This window comes from Microcaecilia unicolor, chromosome 4 (assembly GCF_901765095.1).
Source record: "Microcaecilia unicolor chromosome 4, aMicUni1.1, whole genome shotgun sequence".
NCBI lineage: Eukaryota > Metazoa > Chordata > Amphibia > Gymnophiona > Siphonopidae > Microcaecilia > Microcaecilia unicolor.
In genome coordinates this window covers 33,572,042-33,589,831 of record NC_044034.1, presented here as the reverse complement: position 1 = coordinate 33,589,831, position 17,790 = coordinate 33,572,042, and the positions used below count along the sequence as shown (strand labels likewise).

Below are 17,790 nucleotides of genomic sequence, written 5' to 3'. Positions count from 1 at the left end.
GGAGATTGAAGGACAAATGAGTGAGATATTTCTTGTGAGCCCCAGCCGTGTCTAAAACTAGTTCTGACAGATGCACATTCCAAAAACTGACATATTCCAATCAATACATAGAAAATAAAATTATTTTTTCTACGTTTGTTGTCAAAGATGCCAAGGGTGGCCCATCTAGAAGAGCGACATGTACCACCCCACTAAGTGAAATTGAAGGTCAATGAGTGAGGTTTTTCTCGCAGTGCATTCAATCTATAAATTTGAAATGGTGGTGAAGGGACTGAAGTCCAAGGAAGAGCTGCTGGCTTCACTTAAGTAATGCCTTCATGTGTCTTCGTGGATGACGTTACATATTTAAGCACAATTGTTTCAAACATTTAACACGAAACCACATACAAACCTATGGAAACAATTCAGCTGTATTTAAAGATCCTTCATCTGGCAGTACCTCATAATTTAAACTTGATCACACACGTCTGCTATAAAGACAACTACCTCAACGCACAACAGATTCTGCAAAATTTTCTAAAACCCCATCTGATGTTATGACAAACAGGGGACCACAAATCAGTAATAGAGGTATGAAGGCATGAAACTGAACTGGAAACCTCAGGAAGTCAGACTCTGCACACAACAATAATAGAGAGATAAACTGAAATGCAGAATACCAGAGATGAGCATTTTCAAAAGCTGAAATATTCCAATTAAATTCAGAATAGCATACTTTTTTTCTACCTTTGTTGTCGGAGCATTTTATTTTTCTATTCGTATTGGTCTCGGTCTTTCTTTTCTTCTGTTTTCCTGTCTGTGCAGGGTCTCCTGCCCATTTGACTTTTCTTCTGTCTCCATGACCGCCATCCATCCATCCTTCCACTCTGTCCCTATCTGTTGTGTCCAGCATTTCCCCTCTGTATCTGTCTCTATACCTCCCTCCCTCCACGTTCAGCATCTGCCCTCTCTGTGTCCTTATCCTCCTCTATTTTCAGCATCTGTCCTCTGCGTCCCTATCTTGATGTGTCCTGCAGTCTATATCCCTTCCTTTGTGATCATGTCCAATTTGTCCCTGTGTGTCCTTATTTCCTCTCTGTCCTGCTTTGCTCTTGTGTCCCTGTTCCTATGGTCGCTCCATGTCCAGTATCTCTTCTCTGTCTTCCTGTCCTTCTCTTTTCCCTTCCTTCCATACCTCGTACCTCCTACCCCCTGCTTTCTGTACCCTGGGGCCAATATCTCTCTCCTTCACCGTCTCTCTTCCTCCCCCCCCCCCATGCCATTATATCTCCTTCTTGGGTCCAGTGTCTTTTTCCCCCCTCTCCTTCCTCACCTCCAGTCTCACTCCTCTTTACTCCCTTCTACCCCCCCCCCCCCCAGCTGGTCCGACACCTATTCCTCGCCCTCCAGCTCCTTGGTCCAGCACTTCTTGTCTGTTCCTCCCTCCGCACCTTCTCTCTGGTAAAGCAACACTTCCTTCATCTTTTTATCCCTGGATCCAGCACCTCCATCTTTCTATGTCTAGGTCCAGGACCTCTCTTTCCCTCTCCATCTTGCAGGTCTTGCATCTGTCCCATTTCTTTTCCTTCCCATCCTCCCTCTTCCCATTTCCAGCATGTGTCCCATTTTCTTCCCAGTTCCAGTGTCTATCCCCTTTCTCCTTCCACCCTATCCCAGTCTAGCGTTTGTCCCGCAATGCCCAAAATAGAGGCAGACAAAAACTGACACTAGTGATACCAGACTCTGCATGTTGTGCAACATCACAGAAATAGAAAGAAATGCAAAACAAAGATGACATGTAAATTCTCAACGCTGATATAATTCAGTCACTAAACTGAAAATAAAATAATTTTTCCTACATTTGTTGTGTGGTGATTTTATTATTCTAATCATCTTGTTCTCAGTCTCTGCTTCTACTTGTCTCTTAACTCTGGTTCCAGGGTTTCATGTCCATTTGCTATTTCTTTCCTCATCTCCTTTCTTCTTCCGTACCATATGTCTGTTTGGCACTGATCTTTCACGTTCAGCTTTCTTCCATTCTTTTGCCTCCTCAGATTTATTTAGTTTCTGTCTCCCTTCCCTTCCTTCACGTGCAGCGTGTCTCCCTTCCCGTGCATCATTTCACCCTCTCTTTCTTTTCCCTCTTTGGTGCATTTGTTTCTCCTCCTTTACACCCTCATTCCCTCCCATGTGTCCAATCTCTTTCCCTTCCTTCTTCCTCCTTCCCCTTTCCCCCTCCTCCTTGGGTCCGGTCTCCCCTCTTCCCTCAGCTGTGTGTTTACAGACAAGGCGATTGCTGGCAGCAATTAGGCCTTCCTCTAGCCACCCAGAGGCTTTCCTTCTGCTGCTAACCACCCACATGGTAAAAGGAAGTTGCAACAGAGGGAAGGACCCCAGGACTGGCCATAGGAAGACCTGATTTAATCACTGCCAGTAGCTGCCACAAGCTTGTAAACTGGTTGATGAGGGAAGAGAGATCTACTGACCGGAGGGAGGAGGAATTAAGGAGGCAATGCTGGACTTGCCCAGGAAATACCTTGACTCTGGCCGGAGTGGCAAAGATGTGGCAGTTTTTTGTAGGATGGTACTTACCACTCCATAGCGACACCTACAGTTGATAGGCAGTACTTCTTACCTGCTGCTTTTCTGGTTTTGCTCTGCAGTCAGATTCACAGGGGAAGGGGAGAGTTTTAAAATATACGTAGATTTCAAAGACTGGCCCAATGTGCTTCCTGACTAGGGCCCACCAAAAATTTAATCTTACCCTGGTTGTACAGAAACAACCAGAAAGCATTCTTTTGTTATCTGAATCTGTCTTATATTTTTGTGATTAAGACAGAAGAATATATCTCTGTTTTCCCAGGTAGGTAGACTATGCGGTATGTGGTACTGGAAAAAGTAGTTTGTCAAATTTGAAAGGAGAGAGAAACCTCTTCAGACTAGGCGAGAATAATATCTGCTGCTGTATCCAATACAAGAGCAGAATTTCATCTGCCTGGACTTGAATTCAAGCATTTCTCAAATAACAACTCTTGCTTCTGGCTCAAAGGCTACACAGATTACTGTCTCGAAAGAGCGGATTCCACTCCCTCAGCTACAGAAGGGGCGTGTAGAACAAAAACCCAGAAAAAAATTAGTAATCAAACTTACAAAGTCAATGGTAGATATTTTTTTCCCCTTCCAGTTTGGTTGGAGGCCACATCAATGCCTGCCCTCTGTAGGCTGAACCCTGGTAAAAGAAACTGGATGTGTACTGGGCAGGGCTCTGCTTCCAGCTTGAAAGGGGAGAACAGCATTCCAGCTGGATTCCGTACATGCCCTCAGTTATCACAAGATTCCTGCTGGCTTCTCCCAGCTTCTATATTTTGAAGCTGGAATTTGTGTAATGATCTGCAGTGGCTCACGAGTGAAGGATGTGTCTAAGGGGGAATACGCCAGGTCTGACCAAGTGACTCTGAAATTGGCACAAAGTTCCTTCAGGGATCATGCTGTACACATCTCCAGCCCCTTCCCTTTAGTCAGCTTGCAGGGTAAGGAAAGGAAGAGGCTGGAGAAAGGAGCAGAGCAGTCTGGTTCCTGTTCTGATGTGTACACCCAAGCCTTGCCCCTCCTGTATCAATAGGCAGTGGGATGAAATGGGAGGGAAAGGGCTAAGCGGATAAAGCCTGGGTTTTTCTGTGATCCCTGGACTTCACTGAAGGGAGCATACTTCATGGAACTGTGAGTATTTTTATACTGGCGGGGATGGGTTTGGACGTCGGGGAGTAGAGAGTATGTTGGGGTCATCCTCGGATGAGGAAGAGACTGCGGATTAGGTGGGTGGGTGGAAGAGACAAAGTTGACATGTACCCCTCACATCTCCCACTACTGGTTTTGACTTATTTAAAACTACTTTTAATCACTTATGACCTATGTTCAGGTTTATTCTTGCTGTACACTGCCTTGGTTGACTTACTTCAAAAAGGCGGTAAATAAATCCTTATAGACAGATAAAATAATTAATAGCAGTCTCATGGTGAGTAGTTCAAAAAGTTCCAGGTATGGCATTATGCTGCAGATGGTGAAATGAAGGGAAATTCTGTTCCTGTGGTGTATCCACAGTGGGGGGATAGGGGGGGGAGTGGCCCCCACAAAATTGAGGCATTGTCTGCTGCTTTGGATGTTGGGGGTCCCCAAGCCCTCCTCCAATGGAAGCCTGGCAGTTGATGGTGCTTTTCCTGGGCTGCTGCCGCATCGTCCCCCACCCTCCATGCATATGTTTGGCTTTTGTGAAACCGAGCATACTTGAAGGAGGCCACCCCTCGGCCCTGCACAAAAAACAAGCAAGTGCGGGGGTGGGGGGACTTGTGCAGTGGAGGGCCAGGGAAAGCACTGCCAACTGCCAGGCTTTGGGTGAAGGAGGGCTTCATCTAGTGCCGGCTTAGGTATGGGGGGGGTTGCAGGGGGGGGGGGGAGCAGAAAACAGGGCAAACTTTTAGGCCCCCTCAAACCCAAGGCCTGGCTATACACCTGGTGATATCCCTTGTGGGCCAAAGGAGAGAGACATTGAGGGTAAGTTTCACCCAAGTATGCCATTCAGATGACAGATGTACAAGGAAGGAAAGAGGCTCGGTGTTACTATTATTTATGTTTAAAGGGGAAGTTCTGTAAGCAGTGACATTTTTTTTTTTAATCCTTCATAAATTAAGAATAATCTTGAGAGGTAAAAGTCTCTCTCTGCCTTTCTTATCAGCGCTTTGCATTTGACTTGACATTCCTTATGCTGTTTCCTATTATTTCAGTCGGATCCTTCTTCCATTTTCTGAAGGGTTTTCTTTTAGCAGTAATAACTTCCTTCACCTCACTTCCTTCCTTTTTTTATACATGGAATATATCTGGTCTGGGCTTCCAGGATGGTATTTTTGAATAGCATCTATGTCTGATGTAAACTTTTGACCATTACAGCTGCTCCTCTCAGTGTTGTTTTTTTTTGTAGTTTTTTTTTAACCTTTCTCCTCATTTTATCAGTCTTGTTTTTGAAAGTTGAATGCTAACGTATTGGATTTCCTGTGTGTATTTACTCCAGATATTATATCAAATGTGATCATGTTATGATCGCTGTTATCAAGTGGCCCAGCTTCATTACCTCCTGCACCAGATCATGCGCTGGAATTGTTCCCCCTCCTGTTGGTTCCTGAACCAGCAGCTCCATAAAGCAGTTCTTATCTGCTGTCATGTTTCTAGGATATGCAGTTTAGCAATTAAATTTGAAACTTGAACTTTATTAAAAATTTAATTTTTTTTTTTTAAATCAGGGAAATGAGGGGTTGGAATGGGGGTAGAAACGAGAACATTCATACATATATTTATTTATTCATTGATTGATTCTCCAAAAAGCAAATTTTGCTTCAATGTGGTTTACAATAAAACATTGACTACAACAGTATACATATGTTGGAATCAGATTTCTACATTAATGATTACATGAAGTATTTTTTAAACAGGGAATAGAAAATAGGAGCTTACCCTTCTGATTTCTTTTGAAATGAGATTCCACCGTTTGGATCCTGGATAACCGAACCCAGCTGTATAAACAGTCTTGTAGGTTACATTTTTAAAACTAGGTAGATGTAATAGCAAATATTCTCTTGATGCTGGCTTTGCATTTCTAGCTGACAGGGCAACTGGGCTCGTCATATAGTCTGGTGCCATACCAAACACAAGTTTGAATATTAATGTCCATGTTTTCAACATGAGGTGAAGGGGAGCCATATTCTGGGCATGGGAGGCTTTGGGATTACTCTTGCTTGCCTAAGGTGTGACCCTTCCAAGGCTTGGAAACCTCACTGTTAAGGATATCCACCTGCAGGCGAATGGCAGTGACTCACTCAACCCATGTTGTGAACGGAATGGACAGTCCTATCTTCACCTTGATCCTGAAGTTAATTAGCAGTGCCCCCTTCTTTCCTTCTGCCACAACTTCTTGAAATGGTGCCCCTAACATGCAAAGGCTCTGTTATCAGTGGAATGTGGCAGCATTCACTGGAAAGCCATGCCGACACTAGACAAGTGCTTTATATCATGAGGCAGCCGCTGGTTAATTCAAGCTGAGGCCACCCATGAAACTGAAGCACAGGAGAAGAGGAACTGTTCTAGTGCCTGCATTTAGAGCTTCAATTGAAGAGATGGACGGTAAGGAATAGGAATAGGTCTGCTTGTCAGTTTTTTTTTAAGAAATGATTTTGGTAGTGTAGCAACAGTTACATCTGTGCCTTTGCAAATCATGCAAAAGGCCAAGAATTGTGCTGTAAGGCTGAGATTCTGCCACGTAGGCCTCCAAAGTGTAACACATCTCGTGCAGTGCAGTAGGGCTTAGCTGTGTGTGGCAGAACCTGGGAAACAAACTATAAAGAAGCAGCATTGAACATGATTAATTCAGGGCTTTGTCATTGTTGATTGAAAACTGGTTTCTCTTTTACAACAGCAGTTACTTTCTGGTGGAAATATCAGCTGTCCTGTTCCATATTTACATTCCCCCCTTCTCTACGGATGACTTTAAGAAGATAGGATTGGCAAGAAGAGAGAAACTGGTTACACCCATGACAATCTGGATTGAGAACCAGTAATGGAATGGAAACAGTCCTCGTATCCCTACCAGGGGCGTATCTGAGGTTCGGCGGTAGGGGGGGCAGGGGCTAGAGTGAGGGGGCACATTATAGCCTCCCCCGGCCCCCGCCCCCCCTACCGCCATCAACCCTCCCCCCTACCGCCGTTAACCCTCCCCCGCCTACCGCCATCACCTACCCCCGAGGTCCGCTTCCTCCTGCCGGTTTTTTAAAATATTGCTTCAGCTGGCGGGGGACCCCAACCCCCCGCAAGCCCAGCCGCGGTCTTCTTTAACTTCTTCATCCTCGTCGTGCTGTGAAAGCTGCATGCATCCTTAGTTCTAGTTGGAAGGAGTCTGACGTCGCAGCACGTTGTACGTGCAGGACGTCAACGTGCTGCGACGTCAGACTCCGTCCAACTGGAAGGATGCAGCTTTCACAGCATGAGGATGAAGAAGTTAAAAAAGACCTTGGCTGGGCTGGCGGGGGTTGGGGTCCCCCGCCAGCTGAAGTAATATTTTAAAAAACCGCCAGGAGGAAGCGGACCTCGGGGGTAGGTGACGGCGGTAGGCGGGGAAAGGGTTGACGGCGGTAGGTGGGAGAGGGTTAACGGTGGTAGGGGGGTCCAGGGCGAAATCTGCGGGGGCCCAGGCCCCTATGGCCCCAGGCAGATACGCCCCTGATCCCTACTAAGATAACCTTCATAGAAATCGAGATAGGTGATGTGCCTCAGTTACTGCTGGATTTCTCAGCAACTTTTGATACTGTGGACTACAATATCATGCTAGCATGCCTGGTAGAAATAGGTGTCGGTGGCACAGTGCTTGCTTGGTTCAGATCCTGTGTATCAGATAGGCAACAGTCTGTACTGTTTCCTTGTCATCAAGCAGATGAATCCATTACGAGTGGGTTGTGTCCATCAACCAGCAGGGGGAGATAGAGAGCACTGAAAAACCATAGTGCCTCATGGCCAGCTTGCTCCATCTGCCTCTTCAGTATTCTCTATATCCCCAGCTCCTTCAGAAATCTGCCTGGGGTGGCTCTTGTGCTGTTGCCAGTTGTAGCAGGGGTGTTGTGGCTGATGGTGCCCACTTTAAAGGCACATAGGTACGCCCTTTCCCTGCCTTACCCGGCCCCCGATGTGGATGTAGACACATAGGCAAGCCCTGTCCCTGTCTTTGCCCACACTGTGGATGCAGGCACATAAGCTCGCCCTTTCACTGCCTTTCCCATGTTACTGATCCTCCGGAGTGGAAAAAGTTGCCTCTTGCGCTGTTGCCTCTAACTTTCCTCACAGCGTCAAAAAAAAAAATTTAAAAAGTCGCTTCGCGCTGTAGCCCTGCGATCCAAGAAAACAGGCTTTCCTTCAGTTTGTGCAGCGGATCGGAGCTCTGTCAACTCGATCCGGAGAGGTAAGAGCATTTTGGAACTTCTCCAGGGTGGGTCCGCGTTCGGGGCGATTTTGGTGCGAATCCGCCATTTTGAATTTCCCACTGTTTCGGCGATGGCTGCGGAGGTTGTAAAGCGCTGTTCCCGTTGTGGCAAGCGCAGATCAGCAGCAGGGCTCTGTAAATCGTGCTCTTCTGACATCAGAGCCGGCCCAAGCATGGCGAGCGAGGTTTCTTCCTGCTCTGTGGAGCTGACAGTGGGCGCCATTTTGGAACAGCATGGCGCGACCCCCGCTGAGGCGGATGGGTGTGAGGCTGGAGGGGAGCCTCGAATGGAGGCTAATATGAGAGCCATTTCCCCCGGACTGGCACCGGGAGGCCAGGGTGAGCCATTCTTCCCTGAATTTGTTTTGCTGCTGCATAAAGCATTTATGTTATAAAGAGCTCTCCCGCAGGGGTCTGAATCGGCCCGGCTGCCTGTGTCCCCTCCAGTAGAGCCCGGCCTTGAATTACCGTCAGGTGCGTTTTCCCCTGACAGATGGCCGCAGGACAAGCGCAGAAGGGTGGATTCCCCTTCAGAGAGTGGCGCACCCCCGTTTCTCCCCCCCCCCCCCCCCCCCGTGGTCAGGATATGAGGAGTCTGAGGGGTCTGGCAGGCCCTCGTGGTCTGGAGAGCCAGAGGAAGGTGCAGGATTGCCACTGGATCCGGATGATCCTTCCGCGGTGAGGATTTTCCACTACGATGAGCTGCCAGCGCTGATTTCTAATGCACTGCAGGCCCTCTCTATCGAAGATACTGCGAGTGCTGAGCTCTCCTACTACTTAACATTTCTAAAGTGCTACCAGGGTTACACAGTGCTGTACAGTTTGACAAAGAAGGACAGTCCCTGCTCAAAGGAGCTTACAATCTAAAGAACAAAAAGTGCAGTCAAACGAATTGGGGCAGTCTAGATTTCCTGAATGGAGGTATAATGGTTAGGTGCCGAAGGCGACATTGAAGAGGTGGGCTTTGAGCAAGGATTTGAAGATGGGCAGGGAGGGGGCTTGGCGTATGGGCTCAGGGAGTTTGTTCCAAGCATAGGGTGAGGCGAGGCAGAAAGGGCGGAGCCTGGAGTTGGCGGTGGTGGAGAAGGGTACTGAGAGGAGGGATTTGTCCTGTGAGCGGAGGTTACGGGAAGGAGTGTACGGGGAGATGAGGGTAGAGAGGTATTGAGGGGCTGCAGATCGAGTGCATTTGTAGGTTATTAGGAGAAGCTTGAACTGTATGCGGTACCTGATCGGGAGCCAGTGAAGAGACTTGAGGAGAGGGGTGATATGAGTATATCGGTCAAGGCGGAAGATAAGACGCGCAGCAGAGTTCTGGATGGATTAAAGGGGGGATAGATGGTTAAGTGGGAGGCCAGTGAGGAGTAGGTTGCAGTAGTCAAGGCGAGAGGAAATGAGAGAGTGGATGAGAGTTCGGGTGGTGTGCTCAGAGAGGAAAGGGTAAATTTTGCTGATGTTATATAGAAAGAAGCGACAGGTCTTAGCTGTCTGCTGGATATGCGCAGAGGAGAGGGAGGAGTCGAAGATGACTCCGAAGTTGCGGGCAGATGAGACAGGGAGGGTGTTGTCGACTGAAATAGAGAGTGGAGGGAGAGGAGAAGTGGGTTTGGGTGGAAAGACAATGAGCTCGATCTTGGCCATGTTCAGTTTCAGGTGGCGTTTGGACATCCAGGCAGCAATGTCGGATAAGCAGGCCGATACTTTGGCCTGGGTTTCCGCAGTGATGTCTGGTGTGGAGAGATAAAGCTGGGTGTCGTCAGCATAGAGATGATATTGGAAACCATGAGATGAGATCAGCGAGCCCAGGGAAGAGGTGTAGATTGAGAAAAGAAGGGGTCCGAGGACAGATCCCTGAGGAATTCCAACAGAGAGCGAGATGGGGGTAGAGGAAGATCCATGGGAATGCACTCTGAAGGTACGGTGGGAGAGATAAGAAGAGAACCAGGAGAGGACAGAGCCTTGGAACCCAAATGAGGATAGTGTGGTAAGGAGTAGATTGTGATTGACAGTGTCAAAAGTGGCGGATAGGTCTTCTAATCCGAGAATGACAAGTACTAAGAAGCCTGCTCGAGCCTTTCCTTTGCATGACTCTATCCAAGAGCCTATTTGGAAAACATAATTGGAAAACCACCCCTAGTGAAAGTGCAGCTGGTCTGTACATGGGAAATCTCTTCCTCCTAAGTTGCATCCATCTTGAGACATCTGGAAATACTGATGTTTTGTCACCTCGAGGTTTCAGACGCACGCAGAGGAACTTCCAGAGAAGATGGACGCACAACACGAAGGGCACAACATCACTTTGGCTGTCGGGGGTTTGGGTCCCCCGTCAGCACAGGTAGTCCAGAACGGCGGCGGGGGGCGGTTTTCGCCGGCACGGGGGGGGGGGGGATTAATTGCCTGCCTAGGGCCCGTTTCCTTGCCTTCAGAAACGGGCCTTTTTTACTAGTTTAATATAAACTCTATAAATAGACTAGATGCAGATCTGCGTTTCAGCATAGAAAACACGTCCTCCAGGAGTTGACTAATCAATTCAGATGATAGTAAGTAATGATTCACAATTCCATAAAAATTGGTGCTAAAATGGCACAATTCAAAACATGTTGGGCAAAATCAGCAAAACAAATGAGTGTACCTGAATGTAACTCACCTTGAGCTACTACTGAAAAAGGTACATAAACACTGCCATACTGGGAAAATCTTTCTCCTGTTTGTTTTAAATCTATCATATTCTAGCTTCATCTTGCGTCCCCTGGTTTTGTTGTTGTTTGAATGTGTAAACAAACTCTTCACATCTGTCCGCTCTACTCCGCTCATTATCTTGTAGACTTCTATCATGTCACCCCTCAGCCGCCTTTTCTCCAAGCTGAAGAGCCCTAACCCTCTCAGCCTTTCCTCATAGGGAAGTTGTTCCATCCCTTTTATCATTTTCGTCGCCCTTCTCTGCACCTTTTCTAATTCCTTTATATCTTTTCTTGAGATGCGGCGACCAGAATTGGATGCAATACTCGCGGTGCGGTCGCACCATGGAGCGATTAAATCTAAATAAATTTAGAGCAAAATCTAAATAAATAATTGTCCACGACTCTGTGGCAGGGCCCGCACTAAAACACCATCACTGCAAACAGCGAGGTAGTACGCATGGCCACCGGTGGCAGCTACTAAACATGTCACTGTCGTGTGCTTGCTGTTACAATTGCTGATTAAGGCAGCTGCACTCATCCCTACCTCAGGGGGCAGTAGTAGGTCATTTTCCACAGTTTACAAAAAAGTGAAAATGCCACAGCTGCGATGCAGGCGCCTCCTGATCCCCACCCCCCTCTCAAGCACTTCCTTTTGTCCAGTCCTCCCCAGGCAGAGACTGCACCCCACCAAATCCTCTCTCAGGACACACCCAGCGGTTTCCTGGTAGTGTGAAAGGGTAGGAGTGGTCCCCTCTGCTCCTGCCTGCTGTCCATCTAGGTTCAAAATGGCGCCATGACCCCCTAGCAGTAGTCTTAGCAATACTACTGCTAGGGGGTCATTTGGCCATATAAGACATCTCTTCCAAAAATGTTATCACTTCATTTAGTATGTCCAATATCAGGTACCGAGTCCATTTACCTCTTGGAGGTAATTCTATAAGGGAACACATATATTTAAGTGGAAAAGTATGTGCCTGTTTCAGGGTATCTTAATTCCTTATGCACAGGTGACTCCTTGCGGAGTACCAACTACTTTGAAAAGTATGTATCATGACATGATGGCACATATTTGCCAGTGAGCCTGCACAGGGGTGGTTTGGGTGGGGTGTGGGTGGAGAGTACAAGTATGTGCATAAGTTATAAAATATTACATGCATACATGACAGATTTTGGCTCAGACTTTTACACATGGCCTGTGGCTGGTAGAACCGTCTTCACTTTTCACTTGTGTTTTATAAAGAAGACGTGAACTCTTAAAATAGCAACCAAGAAGGCACCTTCTTACTCTCTTCTCCTAGGTGTTCTGTTAGGAAATTACTCTCCCTGTGCGTACACTCAGTTATGGAAACCGCTCGGTGTGAGATTACCAGATGTTTCCCTATTTTGTTTTGCTTGATTCTCCAACCTCTCCCAAGGAAAAGCAGAAGACAGGATGCCAGGATGAGTGGATGCCATCTAGGTAATGTCATTTGAATGGCATCAGCATGAGAATAACTAACTGATCGGAGCACCCTATGAGTAAATAAGAACAAAACAGTTCAATTTTGGGTTTCCTGCCTGCTTTCTCCCCGTCTTCTTTCCTCTCTTCTCCCTTCAGCTGGCCTATTGTACTATGGCAGCAGTGTAGCCAGACCTCAACCAGACCTCCACACGTTTTTCCTTTCCGCCTGCTACCCCCTTCCAGAAACGGTACAAGTTAATAACTTGGCTGACGGGGATAAGCCCCAGCAGCTGAAGAGTTCTCTCTGGAATCCCCTGAGTTGTGTCAACCCCAGAAGGGTTGCCAGCATGTTTCCAGCTGCCAATGCTGCCTCCCCCCCCATGCATGTTCAGTTCAACTGGCACTCCTGCACATTCATGCATAGGGAGGGGAATGTCCTGGGGTTGGGGGGGGGGGCGGGCTCCAGAGAGGACTCTTCAGCTGGCAGGGCTTATCCCCACTACCTACGCTTACGATGTTTGCCACCACTGGATGTGCCTGAACTGAATCTGGTGAAGCCCTGCCCACCAAGCTCACCTATGGCTTTACCACGCACTACGGCATTCTTTCCCTTTCTTAAACATTTGTTTTTGTGAACTGCTGTGTTATGCTTCTGAAGGAAGATGGTATATTAAATTGTAATAAATAAGTAATTCACATATAAACATTCCAGCAGTTAAGCCGTGGAAAGATTTTTAGCAGGTCTGCTTCCTCAATTTTTTTATCAAAATGTGAAGCTCTGAGGGATAATGTGATGTTACTTTCAATTAGGATGTTTTAATTTTAAAAATATAAAACCAGGAAGTGTTGCGATTACAGTTCATTAAATTTTAGTAGCATCTTTCATGCAAATGTCTCCAAACACGTCACCCTCACAGTGAGTATAGTAAGTATTGCATACAGGCTTAGGCAGTAAGGAGTGCAGGCACAGTGAGAAACTAAATATCAGATTCTGCAAAAAAGAGAACGGAGGAGCACTGGAAAAACAAGAAGATGACTCAACAAGATTGGGAAGGAGGAGAGGGTTAGAGATGAATAATGGTCTTTGCTCAAGGGCCACACTTTGGTCCTGAATCCAGCATTATGGTATTTTTGCAAAATCTTCACTGGCTACCAGTGCATTGTAGGTTTAAGTTTAAAACTCTGTCTGATCTCCAGGGCCCTTAAAGGAAATGAGGCAGAGTATTTGAAGAATAGCATCTTCCTCTGTACATCTCCAAGGTCACTAAGGTCCTCCCAAGGAGTTCTCCTCCCCCCCTCCCCCCCACAATTTGCTTTATCGGTTCACAAAGTAATATACAATAAAAACATTTATTGATTAAAAGAACTCCATTTAAAGACAGACATACTATTCATACTAGAGAGACACTGAAAAATCATCCTACATGCTTATTTACCAAACACACTCCAACCAAAAATATAGTAGTTATTTCATTCCAGTTACAGGGTTTTTATGCAGAGAAATGTAAAGATTTAGGGGCCAATATTCATACTGCGGGAGGGGCTAGACTGGATGCAAAGAGAAATGTCTGAGCTCAGTTTTCAGTTCTCTGTCTCCACCTGCTGGTAGATGGACACAACTATCCCACAGGTTCTGGAATAGTGGGAAGGACTATTGGAGAGAGAATGATCAGGAAAGACTTAATTTCTCCATTAAATGCATAGCCCCTTCTAACTAGCTATGTGGAAGCATCAATCCACATATTATTTGTGCAGTGCTCTGAAAAGAATGTTGACACTACCCCTGGAGGTGTTAACTGTCCATGAATAACAGTTTGCAAAGTTTAACACAAGCTGTTTTATTCATTGTGCATAGTAACAACCTGTTGTGCATGCATTTGAATGCAGTGCAACACATTTTTTTAACATCCATTTGGACAGAGTTTCATACAGTATAGTGAAATAGTGTATGTGTTGGGCACAATTAGCGTGCATTATAAGGGAATGGAAATGGGACTTGATATACCGCCTTTCTGTGGTTTTTGCAACTAAATTCAAAGCAGTTTACATAGTATATTCAGGTATTTATTTGTACCTGGGGCAATGGAGGGTTAAGTGACTTCCCAGAGACACAAGGAGCTGCAGTGGGAATCAAACCCAGCTTGCCAGGATCAAAGTCCGCTGCACTAACCACTAGGCTTCTCCTCCTGGAAACGTGTTAATTACTCTTTAACTACTTATGACGTGCATGATTGCCATAGCACATTATAGTAAGTTTGAGCATGCTGGGGTGGGGGGTTGAGGGGAGAGATGAAATCAAGAAGTCCTTGTGGTGGTGTCTGATCCCAGCCCTGGTTCCAATTGAGCTAGAATTCCAAAAAAGCAAGGTTGACTTAACTGCTATTTTCATTTATTCTGTAAAACAATACAAGAATTACATATTTTGTTTGAAGAGAGGACTGGCTAGAGCCAACTGACTTGCTGAACAGCTTGCTCATGTGAGGAGGCCTGGTGGAGAAGGGGCAGTTGGAAGTCACTCATTTCTTTGCTGTGCAATGTGGTAGTGCTTGTAGAAAGTGAATAGGCTGCCAGGCTTCTGAAGAGAGCTGTAAACTGTTCACCCCTGGCTTGATGCCCAGGATTCCTGTTCTAGTTCTCACTGTCTCTAAATAGTGATCAAAAATAAGAAATGGGAGAAGAAGAAGAGAGGGACTGGTGTTTTGTTAATTATTGTACTAATGCACGAAAGATAAGTGAACAGAGATCCTACAACTGTGCACAGTCCCAGAAATGGGGAGCTGCAGGCTGAGAGTAAGACGTGAGAGTTAAGTGGTGAGAGACTAGATGTTTTCAGAGAAGTGACGTATTGAATGGATTGAGAGCCCAAGTGATAGAGCACGGTGGGGGAGAGAGACCTACACATATGTGCACACACACACATGGAGGAGGAGATGCACAGTTAGGGGGAGAGAGAGACACACACATATGTATACACACACGGAGGAGATGCTGCACAGTTAGGGGAGAGAGAGACACACACATATGTATACACACACGGAGGAGATGCTGCACAGTTAGGGGAGAGAGAGACACACACATATGTATACACACACGGAGGAGATGCTGCATGGCTGGGGGCAGAGAGAGAGACAACAGAGATGAGATACTGGGAATAGGGAGAGATAGGGACAGGGAAAAAAAAAGATGGATGATGGACATGGGAAGAGAAGAAATGTCAAATGGACAAGAGACCCTGACAAAAGAAAAGCAAAAACCAGGACAAACATGGTTAGAAAACTAAAATGACCAGAGAGCAAAGGCAGAAAAAGTAATTTTATTTTCTGTTTTGTGATTTACAATATGTCAGTTTTTGGAATGTAAATCTGCCAGAGCTGATCAGATCTCAGGGATACTCGGTTGAAATGTGTCCAGTTTAGGGAATACTTAGCTTGAAGAAGTCGGGGAAACACTGCCCTATCAGATATGTTCACTGGAAGTTGACACATACTTTAAGTGAGCCAGAGGAAACCAGTATTCAGAGAGGACGATCTAAGCTTGTCAATCTATTGTAATATGTGTCAGATTTATTTATTTTTGAAAATTGATCTTCCCATTTTACAGCACACTGACTGGAACATAGATTGTAGCTTTTCTTTGACATGTGATAAGAGAGTGCTGTTGATGGCAACATCCCAAGATCTGTTGAATGTCTGAAAGTCTATACCAATATTTTTCAAAATGAATTGCATCATATTCCAGAATTACCCTGAGATCTTACTACCCCTCTCCTCCAGACCCTTCACTGGCTCCCTATCCGTTTTCGCATCCTGTTCAAACTTCTTCTACTAACCTATAAATGTATTCACTCTGCTGCTCCCCAGTATCTCTCCACACTCGTCCTTCCCTACACCCCTTCCCGTGCACTCCGCTCCATGGATAAATCCTTCTTATCTGTTGCCTTCTCCACTACTGCCAACTCCAGACTTCGCGCCTTCTGTCTCGCTGCACCCTACGCCTGGAATAAACTTCCTGAGCCCCTACGTCTTGCCCCATCCTTGGCCACCTTTAAATCTAGACTGAAAGCCCACCTCTTTAACATTGCTTTTGACTCGTAACCACTCGCCTCCACCTACCCTCCTCTCCTCCTTCCTGTACACATTAATTGATTTGATTTGCTTACTTTATTGTTTGTCTATTAGATTGTAAGCTCTTTGAGCAGGGACTGTCTTTCTTCTATGTTTGTGCAGCGCTGCATACGCCTTGTAGCGCTATAGAAATGCTAAATAGTAGTAGTAGTAGTAGTAGTAGTGTGTGCAACACCCATTCCTGGTTACATATGGGTCTGATAGCTCTTTGATTTTGGTAACATTCATATTCAGCTCTGGAGTACTTGATCTTTTTCCTGCTTGCAGAAGAATGCCTCTAGGAATGTCCGTGGATGAATTCTGTTGGTTTGTTTTTTTGTTTTTTTTACATGTAAAGAAATAAATCATGGAACACCAGTATCTTCTGTGAGTTAATGCAGGTTACTTCTGTACCGTTTACACACCAGAATTTCAGGTCTGTTTGAATTTCTCCCTAAGTGAAAGGGGAAGAGTTCTGGGCATTATCCTCAACTCTGAACATGAGGTGACCTCAAAATAGTTAGATCTCTGCTCAGCTTTAACACCAACAGATTTGAAAATAGGAATGCAAGCGATTAGTTCTTTCACATCTTGAGTTATGGTAACTGTTTTATGAGGTTACCAAAGAAAGTGAATAAGATTCAAATGATTCAAAATGCAGCCACCAGAATATTTTTTATAAAAATAAATGTGAAGGCCTGCACCCTGATCGGTTTCTTTATTGGTTATCCATGCTGCTACAGTTCAGTTTAAGATCTTGGTCTTGGTATTTAGAGCTCTGTGTGAAACAACAGTTTATTGGTGATTTGTCTGAGAAGGGCTCCTCTCCAGTTTTATAGAAAACTACAAAATGAAGGCAGTTAAAGACCATATGGCCTATCCAGTCTGCTCATCCATGCCAACAACTAATCTCTACTATCCCTTCCTCTCCATTGGAGATTCTCTGTTCTTGTGGCCATCAGGGCATGTCATCCCCATGGAATGGGCAGAGGACCTCGTGTTCCATTTCTACTCGGCCCACTTTGCGGGCTTTTCCTACGGTGAGTTCTCTTTTCTACCATCTAGCCTCGGCAGAATGGTTATTCCGCACCAGTGCTTCTCCAACATGGCCTCAGGTAGAGAGCTCTGTAGGTAGATCTGATGGCGTCCCAGCTGGACGCCCAGGTGCCTTCTTTCTTCTGTCATCGGAGAGAGGGTGATTTGGCAGGGCTGGTTGTTCTATTGCATCCTTGGCCGGAGGACGTTCTTCGATATTGTTTCCTCTGTGGCCTCTCTGCGGCCGAGTTCTTTTCAGATTGCTTTCCACCAGGGTCGAGTCATTCTGGTAGCTCTGGATTAACCATGGTGCCCTTGGTATGCAGATATAGTGAGGCTCCTGGTGTTGCATTCGTTTTGGATCCGCTTGACTCCGGGCTCTTCGTTCTGGGTCCGCTCCTGAGTGGATGATCCCTCTCGCTTTGGTCTTACGGCCTGGTGTTTTGAGAGTTCGACTCTGAGGAACAGAGTTCTTTGGACGCTATGGTTACTGTTCTGTTGCGATCTTGTATGTGGTCCACGGTCCACTGCAAC

At 46.0% G+C, this 17,790-nt stretch overlaps 1 protein-coding gene across 3 annotated transcripts in view; it reads left to right on the top strand.

The window, feature by feature from the left end:
- Positions 1–17,790, top strand: part of RAB30 (RAB30, member RAS oncogene family) — a 150,221-nt gene that overhangs the window by 77,876 nt on the left and 54,555 nt on the right. Inside the window, exon 1 of one of the 3 annotated variants that reach the window (XM_030200097.1) lies at positions 3,288–3,509. The exons of 1 other annotated variant lie outside the window; for it this stretch is intronic. The gene's annotated coding sequence lies outside the window, so the exon portion shown is untranslated. Of the gene's footprint in view, positions 1–3,287; positions 3,700–17,790 lie in introns of those variants that run through there. One more of the 3 variants, XM_030200094.1, reaches the window with a different exon arrangement.